General features: G+C 36.7%; 1 long non-coding RNA gene across 1 annotated transcript; it reads right to left on the bottom strand.

Annotated features, from left to right (window-relative positions):
- Window positions 1-7,722: 7,722 nt before the first annotated feature.
- LOC148758552 (uncharacterized) lies at window positions 7,723-17,446 on the bottom strand. Its single transcript, XR_016020767.1, has 2 exons — window positions 16,722-17,446; window positions 7,723-9,829 (listed from the first exon to the last, which is right to left on the bottom strand). It is a non-coding gene; the product is annotated as an uncharacterized LOC148758552 (long non-coding RNA).
- Between the last annotated feature and the right edge of the window lie 12 nt (window positions 17,447-17,458).

The following is a 17,458-nucleotide window of genomic DNA, read 5'->3' on the forward strand; positions in this document are numbered from 1 at the left end:
TTTTTGTTCCAAAAGATGCATTAGAGTTGATGGTCCGGCTAGGTCTTATTTTCAGGGAAACATGGTATCTGTCACCATGTACCAAGATTAACTCAAAATCCTAAATACAAGTCTTAAACAATAAATTGCACAGACGAAAGCAAAAGTACTAAACTTACGGAGCTTGGGTTCAAAGAGGATTTTATGAATTTGACCTCAAAGGCAAAGAAAGTAAAACCAAAAATAAATGAATGGAACTATATCAAACTAAAAACCTTTAGCAAAATAAACTGTCAACAAAGCAAGAGGCAACCAAAGGAATGGGAGAAGATATTTAAAAACAACACCTCCGATAAGGGGCTGATACCCAAAACATATAAAGAACTCATACAACTCAACAAAAAACAAACAATCCAATTAAAAAATGGGTGGAGGACTTGAACAGACACTTCTCCCAAGAAGACATGCAAATGGCCAACAGATAAATGAAAAGATGCTTGAATTCACTAGCTATTAGGGAAATGCAAATCAAAACCACAATGAGATATCACCTCACATCTGTTAGAATGGCTAGCATCAATAGGACAAGTATTATAATAACAAGTGATGGAGAGGCTGTGGAGAAAAATGAACCCTCATACACTGTGGGTAGGAACGCAGATTGATGCAGCCATTATGGAAAACAGTATGTAGGTTCCACAAAAAATTAGAAATAGAATTTCCATATGACCCAGCAATCCCTCTCCTGGGTATCTACCAAAAAAATCTGAAAACATTTATTCATAAAGATATATGTACCCCTATGTTCACTGCAGTATTATTTACAGTGACCAAGACATGGAAACAAGCGAAGTGTCTTTGATAAATGACTGGATAAAAAAGATGTGGTACATATACACAATGGAATATTACTCAGCCATAAAAAAGATGAAACACTGCCATTTGTGACAACATGGATGGATCTTGAGATTATCATTCTAAGCAAAATAAGTCAGACAGTGAAAGTCGAGAACCACAGGATTTCACTCATATGTGAGATATAAAACTGAAAGCAACAAACGAACAAGACAAACCAACAAAAACTCATAGACATAAACAACAGTTTAGTGGCTACCAGAGGGTAAGCGGGGAGGCAGGAGGTAGAAGAGAGTAAAGGGGGTCAAATATATGATGATGGAAGGAGAACTGACTCTGGGTGATGAACACACAATGCAATATAGAGATGATGTATTATAGAATTGTACACTGAACCATGTAAAATTTTACTAACCAATGTCCCCCTGTAAGGGTGACAGTATATTCTGCAAGATTTGACAATCCAGTTTTTCTTTTTTCTTCTTTTGTTTCCTTCCCCGCCTCCCTGATTCAATTGCTGTTTTCCCAAGGTTACATACATACCTCATTAATCTGGTTAAGTGCCAGACATGGACTTAAAAGAAATTGTTTCAGCCCTTAGACCTCTAGACACCCGTCACCAGGCTGCAACTCTCTTGTAATTTTCCACCAGATGACACACGTCGCCCCTACTGACTGCAGCCAAGAAAACATTATCTCAGAATAAACCAGACCCTATGATGCGTTTTTCTGGACATCAGCACCCAGGAATCACCTGACTTCCCCTTTTCTTTGTTCTCTTCATCTTATGTGCCTATAAAACCTTCCAGCTGTTCTAGAAATGAGGAAGATGGCCTTTGAGACAGAAGTCCACCATCTTCCCGGAATGCCGGCATTTTGAATAAAGCTCCTTTGCTTTCCACCAACCCTTATCTCTCAGTCTTTGGCTTTTGTGCACCAAGCAGCCAAACCTGGGTTTTTTGGTAACAACCCTAACAAATGTAATAAAGTATTTTTCAATAAAATGATTTTATATATATGTGTATATATACACATATATATGAGTGTATATACATACACACACACATACGTATATGTATACATACTAAAAAATGTATCCAGGCTTTAAAAAATAACCAAGCTACCATCCACTTTCATATTTAATAATTTTGTAAATATGTTCATTTAAGTATTCAAAATCTCAGATGAAATCAAAGCAGTATTTCAGTTCAATTCTGACTTAAAATTGTCAGACTGCCAAGACATGGAAACAACCAAAATGTCCTTCGATAGATGAATGGATAAAGAAGTTGTGGCATATATACACAATGGAATACTATTCGGCGGTAAGAAAAGATGATATAGGAACATTTGTGACAACATGGATGGATCTTGAGAGTGTAATGCTGAGCGAAATAAGTCAGACAGAAAAAGCAGAGAACCATGTGATTTCACTGATATGTGGTATATAAACCAAAAGCAACAAAAGAACAAGACAAACAAATGAGAAACAGAAACTCATAGACACAGACAATCGTTTAGTTGTTACCAGAGGGTAAGGGGGGTGGGGTGTGGGGGGTGGGAGATGAAGGTAAGGGGGATCAAATATATGGTGATGGAAGGAGAACTGGCTCTGGGTGATGAACACACAATGCGATTTATAGATGATGTAATACAGAATTGTACACCTGAAATCTATGTAATTTTACTAACAATTGTCACCCCAATAAATTTAATAAAAAAATTAAAATTAAAAAATTAAAAAAAATTAAAAATTGTCAGACTGGAGTAATTAGACATTTTTCAGGTAACCTCTGAAACAAAAATACTTGTGTACTTTCGCACATTTAATGGATTAGAATGTAGATATAAAATAAAGAAAATGATGCAACAAAACTCTACCATCCAGGAAACCTTCTAATATCATGGTAAATGGCTCAATTTTCCTTAAAACTGTAACTCAACCCTAGCCCAGTTCCACATATATAAAGAGTACTCATTTATATAATTATTATTCATTTATATAAAAATGAACACTCAATATATAATTCATTTATAATGATAGCAATTAGGACAAGAAAACACAGAAATAGATAAATTTAAAATAATTAATTCAGAGGGTTGAGGGTAAATGAGGAGTTATTATTTAATGGGGCCAGAGTTTGACTTTGAAAAGATGGGAAGTTCTGGAAATGAAGGGTGGTGACAGTTGCACAACAGTGTCAATGCACTTAACTGTCATTGAACTACACACTTAAAATGGTAAATTTTATGTTATACATATTTTACCACAGTAAGAAAGATAACTAGTTCAACTGACATTTTATGCTATAAACTAAATGTTAACTCTCCAGGACCAATGAATGGTTATATCAATATTCTTTTTAATCCCAGGTCTCTGAATTCATATGAATGTAATTCAGTAATGAGGAGGAAAAGCTTTGATCCAAGAAGAAACTGACAAAATAAAGTGGAGAACAAGAGAAAACAAGTTTTTTTCACTGAAAATAATTTTTATCAATTATTCTTTTGTTTATTATATTTTACTTATTTAGCTTCATATTAAAGCTAGAATAAATTTAACAACAACATATCACTAAGTCAACCATCTAATTTTTTTAAGGCTAAATTAAAAACAAATGTTTCAGACAGGCAATATTTAAAATGTACTCACTACTACTAGTCCTGTGGAAAATATTAACAGCAGACATATAGGAATGAAAGATCTTCATCACACTATAACACAAGCAGTAACAAAATAAATAGAAAATGCTCATCTGGCATCTGGTCAGCTGTCCGTGATCTCAATTTTTAACTCTGCCAGGAACTCTTCTCCCTCTCCATAGTGCCCCTCTCCATTTGTAATCTAAAAAGTTGTTATCCTTGGTGGAAATGACCCACTGCTTTACAACCATCCTTCAGAAAGATCTCAACTCCATCATGAAATCTTCTAGTAGCCCAAAATATCCTGACCTCTTCATTGCTAAATTCTCATACCCTTTGTAGTCTAAATTAGTGCTTCTTGAACTGTGATGAGATGTCATTTTTTAAGTTTTCTAATCCATTGTGGACTGATACTTTTATAAAATGAAATGAAAATTACCAGAATTTGGGGCCAGCCCGGTGGCTCAGGAGGTTAGAGCTCCATGCTGCTAACTCCGAAGGCTGCCGGTTCGATTCCCACATGGGCCAGTGGGATCTCAACCACAAGGTTGCCAGTTCAATTCCTCGAGTCCTGCAAGGGATGGTGGGCTGCGCCCCCTGCAACTAGCAACAGCAACTGGACCTGGAGCTGAGCAGCGCCCTCCACAACTAAGACTGAAAGGCCAACAACTTGACTTGGAAAAAAGTCCTGGAAGTACACACCAATAAAGTCCTGTTCCCCTTCCCCAATTAAAGAAACAAAAAAAACAAAAAACAAAAAAAAAACCACACATGAGAAAATAAGAAAAAAAATATTAAAAAAAGAAAATTACCAGAATTTTTTTTAAAACATGCAAAATACCATGTTTCTCCGAAAATAAGACCTAGCCAGACAATCAGCCACAATGCATCTTTTGGAGCAAAAATTAATATAAAATCCAGTCTTATTTTACTATAAGACCCAGTCTTATATTAATTTTTGCTCCAAAAGATGCATTAGAGCTGACTGTCTGGCTAGGTATTATTTTTGGGGAAACACAGAAGCCAAACATAAAATTACTGTCAAATTTCTGAAGTTTATTCTCAATTCCTGTACTTATATTCCAACACACACCAGCCTCAGTCTGCAGACTGCATTTTGAGGAGCACTGGTCTAAACAATTCAGGGCTTCAGTCAATGAAGATTATTATGTACTTAGCATGAATTTTTCACTATGCTATTCACTGTAGAGTCATCAAAGAGGTACACAGCATAGGCTTTTTCTTTAAGAAGTCTGTATTTTGTGGGAAAGAACACGAACAAGCATTAATCAACAATATAAATAAATAGTTTTGCTGCTGATCAGAGGGAAAAGGTAACTGAAGTCTAAAGTAATGATAGGGCACTTGAAAAAAAAGTGAATTCAAATTCAGCCTTCATATTTAAATAAGACTCAAATATGAAGGGGAAGGAACTCTTGAGAATAGACTACATGTACAAAGGCAAGGAGATGAAAATGAACATAGCACAGATGCCACAATGAACTCTCACTAGAAGGGCAAGTATGGCTAAGCAGGGAATTGAAAGCCAAGCAGAGGTTACATAGGGAAAGATGAGCTAGAAAACAGCATCAGAAGTTTCTAAAGAAGTACCATGATAGAATACGTGTCCTAAAAAGATAAGCCAGTAGTGGTATCCAAGTTGGAGTAGGGTGGTTAGCGATTCTTCACGTGCAAGGATTATACGTTATATCCTTTTTAACACATCCTCCAGGACCTAGAGAAATGCTCAGCCCATGGTGCAGAGTAAATGCATCCTCCTTAAGCAGCACATATTTTTCAATAATTACAATGTTGTTAGCGAGACTCATTGAAGATATTCCATATTTACTTCACTTGACTCCTGAAACTTAAAATAAAAAACAATGTATAGATATTTAACCATATAACAGTGACAAGAACACAGCTTGAAAAAGAGTTGCTCATTGGCCATCAAGAAATTTCACAAAGTTTCTGAAAGACAAAAAGTAGACAGGAATGTATTGACAACTTAAACAGAACATAAGAGACTAGGAGGAAGTTGCAATTGAGATGAAAGCTGATCTCACCACTGGAGCCTTAGAGAGACTATAGGCTCAGAGACACCTGAGAAACTGTCTCTAAGGAACATTAGGAAAGGGTTGAGAAGAATGGCTAAAAACAGAGACTAACTGAAGATCTGAGTATAGAAAAACTATACCAATCAAATACTCCACCTCCACCTTCCTCTCCAACCTCCACCTGTAAAGCATACATGGAGCTCCAGTCAAAAATAATAACAGAATAACTCTCTTTTGTGGCAAAGATGGCCAACTGTCGACAAAAATTCATATACTTCTTTCTATGGTATAGAGTTGTCCCCAAGAAATAACAGCTTGGCCAAAAACATCATTTCTCAGACCCTCTTGCATCTAGGTGGCACCATGTGACTAGTTTTAGCCAGTGGAATGTAAGTAGAGGCAGTGTCATTCCCTTGCCAAGAAAATTAAGAAGTCCTGTCTCCATTTTCTCTTCTTTCTATTAGCAGGAGACAGAGAACCACAAGGCAGCTTAAAAATGGCAGAACCACAAGACAGAAGAAAAGACAGGCTCTAAATCATCACATGAAGGAAAATTGCCTGCTGAGAGAAAAACCCTCATTGGACTATTAAACAAATTTAAAAATAAACTGCTATTTTGTTAAGTCATTGAAATTTTCATGTTTACTTGTTCTAGCAAACAGTATCCTTATTCATTAAAGCCCTTTTATTCATTCTTTTTATTTTTTTTTTTAAACAGGACTTTATTGGGGAACAGTGTGTACTTCCAGGACTTTTTCTTTTCCAAGTCAAGTTGTTGTCCTTTCAATCTTAGTTGCAGGGGGCGCCACCCACCATCCCTTGTGGGACTGGAGGAATTGAACTAGCAACCTTGTGGTTGAGAGCCCACTGGCCCACGTGGGAATCGAACCAGCAGCCTTTGGAGTTAGGAGCATGGAGCTCTAACCGCCTGAGCCACCGGGCCGGGCCCTTAGAGCCCTTTTCTTAAAAGAATGGAGAGGGGTAACATCACCAGAAAATTAATTTTATACTGTAGCTTTAGTGACCCTGAGACAGGCCTTCTTCTTTGTGGCAAGATGGCTTTCTGTTTACCCACACTAAAGGAAAGCCTGCCAGCTGGTGTGTTCCATCACACATACATATTAAGATGAACTAGGTAGCTGGTATGGGAGAAACATGAATAATTATGACCAACAGATCAGATATGGTAGACTATCAGATATGGTAGACTATGGTATGAATTATTCTTGTAGTACCTTATCCTGTACAGCTCTAGCAGCACCAGCTCATGCTTTCAGTATTGTACCCCACACTACAACTTCGCTAATTACATTTTCTGTTTTCCATGTTGCCTCAGACAAGTATTGTCAAATGATTTGCTACTACGTAACACCATTCACCATTTTTTTTCAGCTTCCTCTATCAGTTTTCTTGCTGACCCCCACCCAGTCCCAAAGACAATGACATGTACTTTTTTTAAGTTTTTGTTACAACAGCACCCCACTTCTGGGTATCCATTTTTATCAACTTTTTTGTTCAGAATATGCAACCAAAAAACTCTCTGTGGCATACAAAAATAAGCATGTATTGCTCACATAGAAATAAATTCTTTAAGTCAATTGGGGCAGCCCTGCTTCAGGCTGTAGACCGAGCTGATGTGTTCTCCATGTTTCTCCATCTGGGGCTCAATGTTGGGAAGCAGATACCTAAAACATGTTTTATTATGCAAAGGTTAGAAATTCCCAGGGGGGCAAATGAAAACATTTAATGCCCCGTAAGGCCTAGGCTCAAAACTGGTGCACTGTCACTTCTGTCCATGTTCTTTTGGTCAAAGCAAGTTCTAAGACAAAGCCCAACATCAAAGATCAGGGGGGAAGAATACTCTTCCCATGGAGGTGGGTGAGGGAAGTGAATATTTGCTAAACAGTTATCTACTCTGCTATAAACCACCCTCTTATACACAAAAGACTGTCTGCTAAGCAGCAAAGGCTGATTAATATAAGAATCAAAACTAAAAGCTGTAATCAACTATCAAATATTGGTAGAAAGATGGGAGAGGGATGGGGATTAATGTAATAAACCAAATCTTCATCTTTTATAAAAGGGAGTAAACAGATGATGTTTAAAGTTAATCAGTCAAGGAGTGTAGATAAAAGCATATGAAGAAGGTAACACCAAAATAGTTAAAAATGTTTGTTTCTGGGGGTAGGCCTCACAATGGGAGGCAAAGAATGAGAAATTGTTGGTTTTCATCAAAAGTACTTTTATACTACATTGTTTTGTTACCATGTTTATGTATTTCTCTAATTTGGAAAACAATAAATGAATTCCTACTAGAAATTTCTTGCTGAAAGGCTAGATTTTAGAGATGTGACTGACAATCTTCATGTATATAAACTGGGAGAAAGTCTGTATCCTTAAAGTGAATGAAAGATTTGTTATATTTTCACTGTAGTGTAAAAGCATGAGTTCACCTTTAACATTCAATATAAATAAAGTAGTTCATATTTCCAGATAATCCAGTTAAGGCATGACAATTCTTAAATTTAGAAATGTACTTAATATCATTGTGCCTTGTAAAAATTCTTTATTTGAAAAAAACTTACTTACAAAATTTAACACTTAAGTGATCTGCTGCTACTCAAAAATTAAGGAATTGACATGAATACAATCCACTAAAGAGGGAATAGGTATAACAAAAAGAAAGTAGAAAATAAACACTAATATATCATTTAGACAATAATTAACCCAGATTAGAGATATAAAATACAGGTCATTCAGGTCAACAATTACTTCAGACCACAGCAGACATCACAAATCAAACATGGCACTCTTCCCAGTAGAACAAGAAAACAATCTCAAAATCCTTCTTAACACAGTACACCTCAACCTCCAAAACTGACTAGAGATGGCATATCAAGTGGAAACCCCTTTGCCCTAGAGCAAAGCAACACTCCAATTAATGTTTCTTGTAAGACAATAGGTGTGATCAAAAAAATATGATGAACATTTAAATAAAATTTATTACAGTGAAGGACACATTGCCATTAATCATTTCAAAATACTCCCCCTCACTTGGAACATACTGATCCCATCATTCTTGACACTTTCTAAAGTAGTTCTGGAAGTCCTCTTTTGTGAATGTCTTTAATTGAGCTGTTGTGGCTGCCTCGATGTCCTGAATCGATTCAAAATGTTTACTTTTGTGGTCATTTTGACTTTGGGGAAGAGCCAGAAGTCACATGGTGCCACATTCAGTGAATAAGGTGGATAAGGACACACTGTAATGTGTTTATTTGATAGAAATTGCCATACCAGAAGTGATGTATGACATGGAGTATTGTCATGACGGAGGATGAAACTGTTTACCCATTTCTCAGGCTGTTTTCTACACACATCTTTTCTTAAACACTCTAATAAGCCCTTATAATATTCAAAGTTCACCGTAGTGTTCCTGGATACAAACTCAGCTGGCACAATTGCATCGAGGTCAAAACCACAATTAACATGACCTTGATGTTACTTGTAGATCTTGATTGCCGTGTTTTTTTCACACAAGGAAAACTGAGTGATTTCCATTGAGAACTCTGAACCTTGGTCTCAGGATCACAACCACAGACGCAAGTTTCACCACCCATGATGACATGTCTTAAAAAGCTGGAATCTGAAGTGGCATGATCGTGCAACTCCAACAAAATTGACAAACTCTGTTGCTTTTGTTCAACAGTTAAAACGTATGGAACAAATTTCGCATTCACTCGCCTCATGTTCAAATCTGTTGTTAAAATGCTTTGAACAGAACCGTAAGAGATTTTAAGATCCTCAGAAATTTCCCTAATAGTCGATCACATTTGATCAAATCATTTCACTTACTCTTTCAACATTCTCTTGGGTTTTTGATGTTGAAGGACGTCCCGATCTCTCGTCTTCAATAGATTAACAACCATTACGAAATCGCTCGAACCACTTGTTAAATTGTCTTCATGGTCATACAGCATCACCATAAACCAATTTTAACATTTTGTGTGTTTCTTCAGCACTTTTTGTCGTTTGAAACAAAATTTCATGTTCACACATTGTTCATAATCCATAATTTATGGCACTCTTTAAAACATACCTTTTCTCAACCGTAAGTAGCTCACACCCGACTGACTGCACCAAACAAGTCGAAACTTGTCACACATTGTTACTAAGTTTCGATGCTCTGCTTCCCATACTGAAGATCCCTGCCTTTCCATTGGATGGCATTCCGCAGTAGTATTCATCGTATTTTATCACACCTCATACTTCATTTCTCCTTTTCAGCACCTAATGGGCTAAAGAAATTTAAGGATTAAATAAATTAAATATTAAATTCTTCAATGAGAATATTATAGTAATTGACTATGAAGGATACAACTCTTCATGACAAAGTATTATAGCTATTCACTTAGTATGACCTAGAAAAGTTTGATGGGTATTCCAGGAGGAAGCCAAAGAGACTATCTGAAAACTATTCAACAACTATATAAAAGATCAGTTGTCATCTTAGGCCATTTTCGTTCAATACAGAGTTTTAGGCATCTCTGGATAAAAAGTCACTGAGCCATAGTATCTACTATACTAGATGGATTTCAGAGTGGTTGCTGGCTACGCCTTGTTCTGAAGAAAGCTCCTCCCTCTTTTCACCCTAATCTCCACATCCATCTGTCCAAAGCATTTAGCACATCAGTCCATCCTTCTAAATTCAGCATTGGACTAGGGCAGGAACACTTGGCCTTAAAGCAGAAATCAATAGGAATGTCACCTAACATAATGTTCTCTAGGTCCACCCATATCGTTGCAAACGGTAAGATTTCGTTCTTCTTTATGGCCGAATAATACTCCATTGTATAAATGTACCACAATTTCTTAATCCAGTCATCTACCAATGGGCATTTCAGTTGTTTCCCAGTCTTGGCTATTGTGAATAGCACTGCAATAAACATAGGGGTACATATATTTTTTTGAATTAAGTGTTCTGAATTTCTCTGGATAGATACCTAAGAGTAGAATTGCTGGGTCATAAGGTAGTTCCATTTCCAGTTTTCTAAAAGCTTGCGATAGGGATACGAAAGATTGTTTGGTGAATATAATCAAACAATGTTGTAAAGATTTTGTATGGTATCCAATAGACACTTGTCTTATTACGGAAATCACGTCATGGACAGTGTAGATGCCTGACCACTTTCGTTTTCACCTGAAGCTACAGCTGAATAATAATGAATGTCAACTATAATGTAACATATATATATAGTCACAGGATGTGGAGTACAGCATAGGGAATAGAATCAATGGAATTGTAACAGCTATACATGATGTCAGAGGGGTAGTAGATTGGGGGAGGGGGTTATCACTTTGTGAAGGGTATAAATGTCTAACTATTACATTGTTTTACACCTGAAACTAATAAAAAAATAGAATGTCACCAACTTTCTTATGGCCTATGTTCCAAAGATAACCCCATCGGGTTCTCAAAAATTTCAACTGAAGACAAAAAACAAATTTGCAAATGAAAGTGCATACTGGAGCTAGGAGATCATGTAGACAGACTACTAAGGACCAGTAGTTTGGGACCCTATCTAACATGAAAAAGCTAAGGAAGCCTGCTGAGAAGAGGAAAGAGAGACTAGGGTACTCTGAGAGATGAAGAGACTAACCTTAATTCCTGTTTTCAGTTCCCAATTCAAGTCCCTGTAAGACTCAGGTATGCTCTGATGCATGTGTATAGATGTCCTCGAAACTCCCTGTAGTTATGTATAAAAAAAGAAAAAAAAAATCCCCTCCTAACTTAGGCTAGTTAAGGAACCCTATTAAAATGACTACTTAAGAGACTGTGCCCCTTGAGTAATAGTCCTTCCTTGTGAGCCCCATTGTGGGATACTGTCTATAATGTAAGCTGTACAGCTCCAACTAAGATAATTAAAATCAGCCAATTACTGATTTTAACTAGAAGTCAAGAAACCCTATTGATTGAATCAACTGCATGAAAGATAGCAACACTCAGTTTTTAATATACCAGGGGTGCCAAAAAAATGTGTACACGACTTGTAGTCATCTTTTGTTATTGGTATATACTGAGTATTACAATTTGAATAGTTTTTTCCTTCCTTAAAATGTATATACATTTTTTTTGGCACCCTCTGTATATTTTGGCAACAAAAGTTACCTCTAAAAACACCCATCTCTTGAATAAAAGACAAGATATCAGTAATGCTATAAAACAGACATTCAAGTTAAACCTCTTTCTTTCTTTTTTCTTTAAACTCCGAAAGGGATGCATGAGAAAAAGTAGCTCTGGGAGTGGACTTAAAACACAGGAATTAGCTACCTACGTAGCAGGCCTAGGTATTGGAACACAAAGTGGATCCAGCCCATATGTATGAGAGCTCTTTGGTAACCTGATGTCCTGCAGACCAAATCTGGTTTGGTTTTGCCCACAGAATATTTTTAATGTGAATGAGCTGGCAATCAAGACCTTGCATCTTTTTTAAAAGATAGCATTTCAGTTTCTCTTCAAAAACTAGGAAATCTGGAAACACAGAGTCAGCTTTCCCATTGAGGGGAGCATACTCTGATAAGCTAAAATCCTCCCCATTCCCCATCACACTGCTTTTCTCTCTTTTCTGCAGTCTCCTTTAGGATGTTATCTATCAATACGTGCTTTATGAACAGATCTTCCAATTCATAAACCTGCACAATCAACGTCTGAGTGGCTTAGCTAGGAAAAGTTCTGGTATCAACAACATGGTACACATAGGGAAAAAAAAAACCAATGACTTGTTCCTTTGTCCTGCACGCAGCTCACCAGTGCAGACTTACCTTACCCTAAGACAAATTTCCTTCGGTCCCTTATTTCTTTTTCCTGTAATATGTATGACCTCATTAGGAACCATTCCAATCCATCAGACAAGGGAGGAAAGAAAGGAATCAGGTTCCCAGTTATATTCTTCCAGGAGGCTCCTGCGCCTCTAAGCAAATTTATGGATACTTACTAATAGAGAATTATTAGGAAGTTATGTCATCTCTACCTGCCAACAGTGTCTGAAACCCAGATCTTGCTCAGAAAGACATTTTTTCGAGAAATATTTGAATTTAGGTACTGTGCATGTTTGTTGGTAGCCTTGAACATTTTTTTCAAGATATAGCTAAGAAAAAATCTGTACCGTAGGTTTCTTCTGTTAAAAAAAATCACAAGTAATTCAGCATAATGAAAGTTATATTTTTCTAACTATTGTTTGGTAAGCTGCCAAACAATAATGGAGAGAAATCTACAGTAAAATTATATTTAACAACCTAACTGGGAAAAGCACTGGGTTTAGCATGTTAGAAAAGGAAGACTATAAGAACACTGAACATTTAATTTCTCCTCAGAAAAATACATTAACAAGAATTAAGACATCCCTAAAAAAATACAAATAAAATAAAAAAAAAGATTGCAAAGACTCACAAAGAAAGTGTACACACAGAAAGAACAAACGTCAGTCACATCTACTGCATTCTTTATCTGATGGGGTTCTGTTGACTGCATTTTCACCAAATCTCTTACACAGAAGATCAATGTAATATATTAGATAAAAAGTGTTAGAAGACAGCAACCCCACTTCTGGATATATATCCAAAAGAACTGAAAGCAGGATCTTGGAGATAGCTGCACACCCATGTTCATAGACATACACTGTAAAATTCTACTTATATGTGGTATCTTAAGTTATCAACTTTATAGAAACAAAAAGTAGAATGGTGGTTGCCAGAGGCTGGGGGAGGGAGAAATGGGTAAGTTGATTTTTTATGGGTTGAGAGATTCAGTTTTGTATAATGAAAAGTTTTAAATATTGACTGCACACCACTGTGAATATTAACACTACTGAACTGTACACTTAAAGATGGTAAATTTTGTTATGTGTTTTTTTAAGTACAATTTAAACAAAGAAATAAAAGTGGAAGAATATATATTTGTATGTATGTATGTGTGAGTATATACATATATATATATACATATATATACACATGTGTATATATATATCCTTAAAGGAGCCAATGATTTAAAAAATAAGATATCTGTACAAAAGAATCAATCATAAAAAAAATATAACAAGAAAAATAGAACAAATCTTTTACTATAACAGGCACGCATTTCAAACTACCAGAGCACATATCCATCTCAATGTTATAGTTTTATCCACCATTTGTTGCCTGGGTTTCAAATCCAAATGGGTAGTTGCTATAGTGACAATATGCCACTTTTGCAACCAGGAGCTTAGTACTACTGAGTGCTTATGAGCTTCATAACGTCAGTACTTCCTCCCACACTGAATCATAGCTCAGACATTATAACTTCACAATATGTGATTTTATTCTGTCTTTTAGAACTTAATTTTTTTAATTTATCAAGGACATTATTACATATTTACAAGTGTCATGAGAAATAATCTAACGCACCTAACATGCTAAGAATATACACACTCAACAAATATTTAATTAATATTAAAGATGTTGGCTTAATAAAATAAAATTGAATGACATCACTGCAATTTAGTGTTTTATTATTATAACTGGGCAAGACTGTATCTTATTAATTCATGTCTTAACTCATTGTCATTAATAGGATTCCTACCAGCCTTCATTTAAAAGTGAAAGTAAAAAATTCAAAACAACATTAAGAAGCTGAATTTTATTTTATAGCAGATTGATATATTTTTTATTTCCTCTAGGTATTATTCCTAATAATTAAAGACTAATTATTAATGATATCCAAAGAGAAGGTAGTTTGCTGTAGTAAAATGCTAAGAATAAGAAAATACAATCTCAAATAAATCAGAAAATATTTCCAGATCATCAAAAATTCAGAGACTGGGAACCCTTATACATTGTTCGTGGGAATGGAAAATGGTACAGCCACTTTGGAAAATAGTTTGGCAGTTTTCCAAATATTATACATAGAAAGGGATACAACATATACCTTTCACTCCTAGGTATCTACCCAAGAGAAATGAAAACACATGTCCACGAAAGATTTGCACATGAATGTTCACAGACATGTTAATCATAATAGCTAAAAAACGGAAACCTAAATGTCCATTAACTGGTGAATGGGTAGACAAAAAAAAAAACAACAACAACAAAAACCCATAATGGAATACTAGTCAATAAAAAAGGAATGGATTACTGATACATGCTACATCATCATAGATGAACCTCAAAAATATGCTAAATGAAAGAAGTCAGACACAAGAGATCATATATTGTATGATTCCATGTATATTAAATGTCCATAAAAGACATATTTACAGAAACAGAAAGTACATTAGTAGTTGCCTGGGGGTAAGAGTGGGAAATAGCTGTAAATGGGCATGTGGAATCTTACAAAGGGATGGAAATATTCTAAAACAGATTTACAGTGATGTTGCACCCTTTGGCAAAATTACTAAAAATCACAGACTTGTATACATGAAATGGGTGAATTTTACGATATGCAAAATATATCTCAATAAAATCTTTTTTTTAAAGTCAAGAACATCAGAGTTGCAGGGAAACTTGCCAAAACTCTATTTGTATAGATGAAAAAAGTAAGGCACAAAATGATTAAGCAGCTTGTTTAAAGGTCAGCCAGCTAGATCACGGCAAAAGCAAAAAAGAAAAAAACATCAAGATCTAGCCTTACCCTCTCACCTAGGCTAATGTTACATCTACTGAAAAATGCTCAAAGAATTTTAAAAAATTATAATAATTACATAGGACTCTTTGAGAGGTGTTCTAAAAGCATCAAAATTTGAGAAACAAAAAGAATGATTAGAACATACCAAAAATCTGTGAGGACAAAATGATATTAAAAAAAAAAAAGCCAGACAAACTCATTTTTCACTGTTTGAAGCCATAGTACGTTCAAAGTTGGTAAGAAAACGAACTAAGCACTTTTTCTCTGCAGGAGCTGCATTTCGAGGTAAATAAATGTTGCCAGTTTATAAAAGAAAGCTCCTACTCTACAGAATAATGCAAATTATTAAATGTAGGTGGAATGAAAGAATTAGAAATTATCATTTTGCAACTCCTAATAAAATTATGATTCAGGCAAGAGTTATCAAACATTGTTAAGGCAATTATGTGAATGGTTGATGGGGAGTTGGACATTTGTAGGAAACTACAGTAGGACCTCACAGATTACTTTGTCTTAAGGAGAAAAAACAAAACACAGAACTTTACACAAGGGAGAGCAAGATGGCACCAAGCTAGTCAAGCCTTTAGCATTGAGTTCAGGTTTGTTAGAAATGCAAAGACTAGGGGAGTAAGCCAAACACCAAAAAAGTAGTCAAACAATTACAGAAGGTGAGATGTTCTACAAGACTACAAACCTGATCTCTTTAGCTAATCAGAGAAAAATTAGCTAAATCTTTCTCTGATTAGCTAAAGGGGAGGGTGACTAGTTTACATTAAAAGTGACTTTAAATACATAACCAAAAACAAGTATGGTCCTTAAAGAGATCCTGGTTTGGACAAAACAGCTCTAAAGGGCATTTGGGAGATAACTATATAAATTTGAAGATGAAATAATAGATAACATTAAGAAGTTATTTATTTTAAATGTGATATTTTTGTTATATGGTAATATGCTTTTATACAGATGCATACTGAAGTACGTAAATGTGCAAGATCTAGGTGTCTATGGTTCACGTCAAAATACTACAGAACTTAAGATATAAGAAATTAAAATCCAAGTCTTAACTTCCTAATTCACTGCTGTTTCCGTAAATGCTCATTTATCATACGATATAATTACATGAAAGAACTCTCGCAGAGGTTCAGAGAAGTGACCTACTATGAGTGATAGCTTTTTTTTTTTTTACAGGTACTGAGCTGAATTCAGAGATAACAATATTTTAATAGTGGTACTCGCAAGGCACCGACAGGCATCAAAGCAGCATGAACCAGAGAGCGTTCCCTCAAAGAGCCAAAAGTATCTAGAACAGCTTCTTGGTGTTTACCTCAAGAGAACAAGGCTGTTCCAAGCTCATAGTTAGGACTTGCAAGCGTCAGACTCACGAAAGCAAGCCTCAATTATTACATAAAATCATAATCCCTTCTGACTTCACCGCCCCTTACAACCAGTTAACTACTTCCCAAAATGTGATGAAGGGACAGTTTCCAAAATCCCTTTCTCTCAAGCTGAAAAAAAAAAAAGAAAAACTTTACCGTAACCACCGGCTTCATTTTATCTAGGGCGTAAAAATCTCAGAATCCGGAACTGAGAGCCTCCTTCAAACCATGGAGAAGAGGGTGATAAATCAACCAGCCCATCTAACTCGTGTGCCTTTTTTCCCTCTCCCTCTAAATCCAAGTGGTGGCGCTGCCCTCACGCCTTCCCCACACACCAGGTGTGCGCGGAGGTCTGTGTGCACAGTCACGCCCGGCAGAAAGTGCACTTCGGCCTCGGACCGGCGACTCCGCCGCCCGGCGCCGCGCCTCTCCTTTCCCAACACAGCCCATCCGCGTTCGCAGGTGAGTGCGCCCGCTCCCGCTCCTTAGTGGCTCGCTCTCAGAAACTCTTAACAATACGCTGGGCAGGTGGGACGGCTGAAAACGACCCCGCTGTGGCTCTGAGTCTTCCGCCTAACAACTGATAAACGAATAAAGAGAAGCGTCACGACCCCTCACACTAACGCGTGTTCCGCGACATCCACCGCCTGAGCGCCCAAATTAACCGATTTACAGATTTTATGGGATTCAGCAGCCGCTGTGAGACGAGAGGGGGCGCCCAAAACGAGGACTACCCGCGCTTCCCGCCCCACCCGAGCGGCCTGCGTGCGTCTGCGGTCACGTGCCGCATCTCCCCTCCCTACCGGCAACCGGGCGCTTCCCTCTCCCGGAAGTCGCTCCCATCCGCGCCGGGCTCCTCCCACCCCCAGCGACGTCAAACTTAGCTCCTACCA

The sequence above is a fragment of the Rhinolophus sinicus genome, chromosome 3 (genome assembly GCF_057876585.1).
Source record: "Rhinolophus sinicus isolate RSI-liver-muscle chromosome 3, RSI-T2T, whole genome shotgun sequence".
Taxonomy (NCBI): domain Eukaryota; kingdom Metazoa; phylum Chordata; class Mammalia; order Chiroptera; family Rhinolophidae; genus Rhinolophus; species Rhinolophus sinicus.